The sequence below is a fragment of the Cotesia typhae genome, unplaced genomic scaffold (assembly GCF_013202065.1).
Source record: "Cotesia typhae breed Kobodo isofemale line unplaced genomic scaffold, CoteBio_Ctyphae contig_5, whole genome shotgun sequence".
Lineage (NCBI taxonomy): Eukaryota > Metazoa > Arthropoda > Insecta > Hymenoptera > Braconidae > Cotesia > Cotesia typhae.
The window spans coordinates 12,903,807-12,910,663 of record NW_027423757.1 but is presented as its reverse complement, the minus strand read 5'-3'; positions in this window follow the sequence as shown (position 1 = coordinate 12,910,663).

The window sequence follows — 6,857 nt, the reverse complement described above, 5'->3', positions numbered from 1 at the left end:
CTAGCCGGCATACATCAAATGTTTTCGCAAAGGTAAGTTCTGCCTCCTGGAGGGCGTTACTACTTTAGTAACCTCCCCTTTGTAAATCCAATACCCAACACTAACACAACTCCGACAGGAAAATGACGACACTCTTTCAACCTGATACTCTTTCTGATATTCCTGGCTTGACTGTATCGTTCAATAGCATTTTTACGAGACATAGTTACTGTCTTAAAGAACTACTAATCAAACTTTGACATATTGTAAATCCTCACTCAAGAAATCGATCGGAATCGTTATAATGATTTTTTTTTTTTTTTTTTTTTTTTTTTCACTATTACAGTATTTATAAAATCATGTAGAAATTGTTTCTTTTTATCCAAAAGTAAATTTCATACCTATTATATGTGTTATATTTTGATTTTAAAATGTCAAAAAGGCACTTTTTAAAAAATTTTGAGTTAGTGAATTTGGTATAAAATAGAGAAAAAGTAATATATAATTTGTTGTTTTGAACAATGAATAAGAGGGTGTCTGTTCAAATGATCAAAGAGTATTATAATATTATATATAGATATATAGATGAGGAGAGGGGAAAAAAATAAAAAATAAAAAATGAAAAATACGTGTGTATTATATACAGATATAAGAGATCAGTAAAAACAGTAAAACGTTTTTAGAGTCCTTTTAGCTTCAATTTAGCGTCAGTGGCTGAGAAGACGAGTGATGGTCTTTTTAAGGCCGGCGGCTTCACTATCCTAATACAAAGAGGCGCGAGTCTCGGCAAATTATTATGATACCTTGGCCACCGGATTCCGTCGGTGTGCTTTGATGCTTTGATCTTGCCGGCATTTAGCATGTATCATCCACCGATATTATTTAACCAGGTCCTACAGGTTACAGCCTCAAAAATATACAATATCCTATGTGTTCAAATTTTTAAATCTACTTATTTTGCCATATATATATATATATATATATATATATATATATATATATATATATATATATATATATATATATATAAAATCTTTTACTGCATATTTTAATGAAAATGTAAAATATTTATTGTATTAATACCCACTAGATGTCAAAATTTGGTTGATTGATGTCTAAGGAGCTGTCATAAACACTAAAATAATTTCTCAAAAATAGAATTATCTTTCTAATTTTTCTTGTAAAAACTAATGTAAATAATCATGTTTTTCTTCACGTCAAAAGGCATATATATTGAAGAATTGTTATATATTAAAATATAACAATTCTGCAGCAATATAATATAGAAAAGTATATTATTGTATTGAATATGAATGAAAAATATAACTCAAGGTTTAAAAATTATAATAGTATAATAATAGAAACTATAGTTTACGACATAGCATATTTATTACATATTGAGTGTATCACATTGAAAAAAGTTTGTTTTGATGAAAAACAACAAAGTATATTGTATGAGTTAGCCATAATGATGAATGAATGAATGAATGAATGAAGGGTATTTTTTAGTGCAGCTGCCCTACTGCACCACTGATTATCCTTTCTGGGGCGGGATTTCAAAAAATTTAAGTATATAATATACGCCACAAATTAAAAGTTGAGCTATATATACTCTTATCCGTCATCGTCCATTGAAGAGGGAAAAAAAATTAACAATTTACAGGCAAAGCATGTGAGTTGGCGGATATGCATCGGGCAATGCTCAAAAGAGAGGATGTGCGGTGAGGTGTGTGTGTGTGTGTGCAACCGCACTTATTCGACTAATTCTGAGATTTCATCCCTTTTGTTGCCAACTAAAGCTGACGTATCGGGTGCTTATATATAAAAAATTACCAAGGTTTTTTAAAATTGAAATTATCTTTTAAACATAAATAACGTTGTTTTGTATTACCCAACGGAAAAAATCTATATTTAATTTATATTATAAGAACATATTTTCTTGTTATTATTTTAAAATCAACTGAAAAGTTTTAAATACTTTTAAGGAAAAACTGAAGGATGAATTTCCCAGAGAAGAAATTAACAGGGATGAGAAATGACAGAGTGAAATGACCGGCGGTATAATCGCTCTGCCACCGTCTTGTAAGTCATAATAATCTCAGGAACATAAATCGGATTTCTTAAACTCATTATAACGATAGGACATAGGGTCTGAATTATATTGTGTACAAGATAACGAGTATTCTCTGTTGACTCTCTAGTTATATAGGTATAGTTATATCGCTATATAGGACTGAGACCAAGAATATAACTTTTCTCGAGCTAAACCACGCCTCTGAATCATTCCTATTGGCCAGAAGGTTTCCCGCCTCCAGCCTAAACGTGGAACTGGTACTTGCGATTTATGCCTTGACTTTTATATTTTTCGTATATTTTCCGTGAGAAATCTCTCGTGAAAATTTTATCATCCATGACTATCCTGTCGCAAATGGCCGATTAGCAAAATTTCAACATTTAATATTGTACTCTATTCATTTTTTTATATAGATAATAAACAATATAGAAAAATAACATTATTAACAACAAACAAGTTACCATATAGATGATATAACAAAGACAAATGGATCTCGTAAAATTAGCTTGTCATTTAAAATACCTGGATAGATCTAAAACGATGCTGGAGGTCCCATTTATTCAAAATCAATTTGTTTTAGTTTTAGGGTGTTGGAGCAGTGTTAATAATGAACCATCAGATGTATAATTATTTTATTCTTGAAAGGTGCCTAGCATTATTGATGGATAAATTTTCCAAAAGAGAAAAGCCGTTGAAAAATTAGTCGTAATTTTTAGCTTGTAGTTAGGTATATCCTACCTAATATATTGTAATATTTTGTGGTCTATTGTTGAAAAAACGGTGTGCGCCTAGGCAGCATAATCTTTTATAAAGCTGTATCGTCTACCTGGTCCCACAATTTTCCGCTCCCTCCTTCCGTATTAAAGTCTCGTTAACCTGCTATGTACCTATGAATTGTTGAAACATCTTAATATATTATAGAAACCTAAAAAAATTGATCAAGACGCTTGGAGGTTTGAGTGCATGGATATAAGAGTCTTACTAAATGCGGCTTACTTTGTGTTGGGAAAAAAAAAAAAAAAAAAAAAAAAAATATATATATATATATATATATATATATATATATATATATATATATATATATATATATATATAATATAATAAGCATCTGCCCGTAAACTCGCAAAAGTTTAAGTGTCAGACAATATACTCTGATCATTTTGGGTATCTATTAGATTTTATAAAAACTCAAGTGATATACACATATATTCACTCTGACGGGCGCGACTAATTCAACAAACGACTCTTGATTGTTAGTTAATAGAGAATAAGTATATATATACTTTTCTCAAAATGTATCAGTTATTACTAAAGTTTGCCAAGCTTCATGCACTGATTTTCAATGCACCTTTTTTCAAGTATACCTTTTATTGCATTTTATTTTTAGAGAAATATAGACAGAAATATATAGTTCTTATAGACAGCAAAAGAGAAAATATCTATAGAAAAGTATTAAAAATTAATAAAATTATAAATATCAATGTAGATGTCAAAGTATTAACCGATACGCTGTACGTAATTTTCTATAAACCCACTGACATTTGTTTCGTCCAAGCCGATGAAAAAATATATGTTACCGTACTACCAATTGCGGTATTGATCGGAGTATGTTCATGAATTAAAAAAAAAAACTTTTCTTTGGGTGGGCAGCAAATCAATTGTTTAAAAAATTTAATTTACTTTTCGCAAATATATAAAAGTTCGAAAATAAATTGAATGGTGTGGAAATAAGAAAAAAAAAGATCGAAGGATGATATTTAAGGATAAATTTAACATGTCACGTGTGAAAAAATTGAGTGAATTGTGAATTGATGAAGTCTACCCAGCATAGAGCCAACGAAAAATGGATAATAAGTGCAATATAGCTCTATTGCCTTGATGTATTATATATATATATATATATTTAATATAGTATATTATTGACACCTACCAGCCGTAGGATATATGTATATTTTCTATAGACTGAACTACTTTGTGAGAATTAGGCACGCCCATTTCATTGTGATCTTGGATTATATATAAAGTTGTGCGAGGCAAGTTATACAGCTGCGATGAGTCGAAAACCCGATGGTGGTCGCGAAGATATGACCACCAACTACGTTACAGCCCCGCTTTTATATATCTAATAACTTTAAATAAGTCAGTGCCCATACTTTTATTTTTATTGCATCTAATCATACCTTCAGAGTTTCTGTTGCTCTATTATTTTGTCAAATACATGTATTTTTCTTCAACTCCACTTTTTTTTCCACTAAAACTCTTCAATTGTTATGTAAAAAGTATATATACATTAGGATTACTAAATTCACGGTAAAAATGTGAATTTTAGTCACAAAATGAAAACCTTTTTTTTGTTAAAATTGAGTTATTTAGTTTTGTCTTTGAAGAGGGGTAATATTAATTATTTGTTGACCCTTTACACTAAACCCTATGCGTGTTTAATTCTCTTTATATATGTAGTTTGTTTTATTATTTATGGAATACAAAATATACAAACATATATATCAAAGATATAAAACCTTATGTGCATATTATAATAAAAAGTAAACTAAAGAAATCTATAATAGATATTTGAGGATTATTAATTAATAAAATTATAATTCACGAAGCAATAAACTTATATAAATATATATAGCAAAGAAGGGTTTATTCATAGCAGCTCTTATCTTTGCCTTTTTATTGTCATAAACTATTAAAAAGGTCTCTATGTATGATAGCTTCTAATATAGTCATTATATGTGAGAGAGTACTCGGGTATACAGTAGTAGCGTAATGATTGTATAAATGGATGTACATGTAAAAAAGTTTATAACACAACGATCGCAATTGACCTCTGATCAACGACCGTATGTTGACAGGACATTGGACATACGTCCAATAACATAATTAATAAACCTCTTAAATATTATTAAAAAAATTACCCAACAACTGGAGGGAAACAACCATATAAACTCCATTGAGTTTCGGTTATTTATTATTCACAACTGTTATTATATTATCAGCGCTTAGTTTAAAATTTCTAAAAGTAAGGGTATAGTTCTTAGTTTTTTAACATAATTACAAACCTCTTAAACTTTGGTACAATTTAAATTTAATTACGAGTATGGAATTTTCCCCTTATTCAATCGAATATTATAATGATATGGTAAAAATCAAATACGGTTTATATCGCATCCTATCATTCCTGTCTATATATATATATATATATATATATGCCATATTGCACTTTGATGGGTGTTCACCCTGCACCCTTACACTTGCAATTTTTATGATGCGTGGTGTGCTCTTGAAACATAAATAAAAACCACACAATATAATCTTTATTGATATGAAAACATTTAAATAAAATTACAAAACAATTTGACTGAAATATTTTTATTTTAATGAATAATATTTAAATTAAACTAACGAAAGAAGTAATAAAAAATATTAAGTATGTCTGACTGATATAGTCCGATGTTGCATGATACGCAAAAAATAAGGGAGAGTTTATATTGACAATTTTTTCATTGCATGTCTATGTATAATTCGATGAGTGAAACGAAAATTCATATCTTTTTTCCCATTTACTTTTACCGAACGATGAATATATGTTATTTATCGAACAGCATGCATAGAAAATATTATAACACTGTATTCTTTGTCTCGTTGCTCATTACATGTTATTATTACGCATAATATATTTCTTATAGGACTATTATTAACATTTATAATATATATATATATATATATATATATATATATATATATATATATATATATATATAATGTGCTTACAGTTTTTCATGATATTATCCTTCAATAATAATTGATTATCAAATTATTTATTTTATTCGTTATTATGTTAAATTTTTATATAAAAATAATAACATTTGTCTAAATTAATCCAAGTAAAAAAAAAAAAAAAAAAAAAAAAAAATAAAATTTATTGTTTGAATAAATTTTCATAAGCAATAATATATCGTCGCAGTCACGCAGGAATGATTTTCGTTGCATGCTTATGAGTGACACGACGAATTTATTCAACTCAATTTGTGTGTATCACATGTGATTTTTTAACTTTGTAACGTTGAAATTTATGTTGTGAATATCGTTATAAATAATGAAACATGTCAAATTTAAAAATTTTTTTAGTTAAAACAATAATAAATCAATATATTTCAATTATTATTAATAGAAATTGAAATATAAAAAAATAACTCGAAAAATTAATTAAAGTTATTTATATGAGAATGAAAACAAGTCTCCTATCCCAATCAGTTAAAGTTAAATTGATCGATATTTTGGGTTATAAATTACTTACACACAGACATTAAAAATTTGCCATTATATCTCAGTAACTCTGTATATTTATTAGGGCCCAACATTTCACTTTGACAGCTATATAATAAAACTCCTGTTCATATTACAGTTCATATATACTCGTCATCATCATTTAGCCCTTGCAGTATCATGTTAATTTATATAAATACTATATCATGCCCTTTATACTCTTTCAATGGAGCATCATTACTCTACCGGACTTTGGATTTATAATTTTTTTTTTTTTTTTTTTTTTTTTATTTATTTATTCATTAACTCAACAATAAACAATTTATTTATTAATTTAATATTATAATATATGAATAAACTTTTAACCATTAAAAAAATATTTTCCCGAGTCATCATCATTGCATCCTGTCAATAATATATTAAAAAAGTATATATAAATGGAATGACACACAAGCGTCAAAAATGTCCATCTCATCATATTAATATCTATTTTATTCGAAAAGTCTCGCGCCTGCTTCGATTAGCCACACGC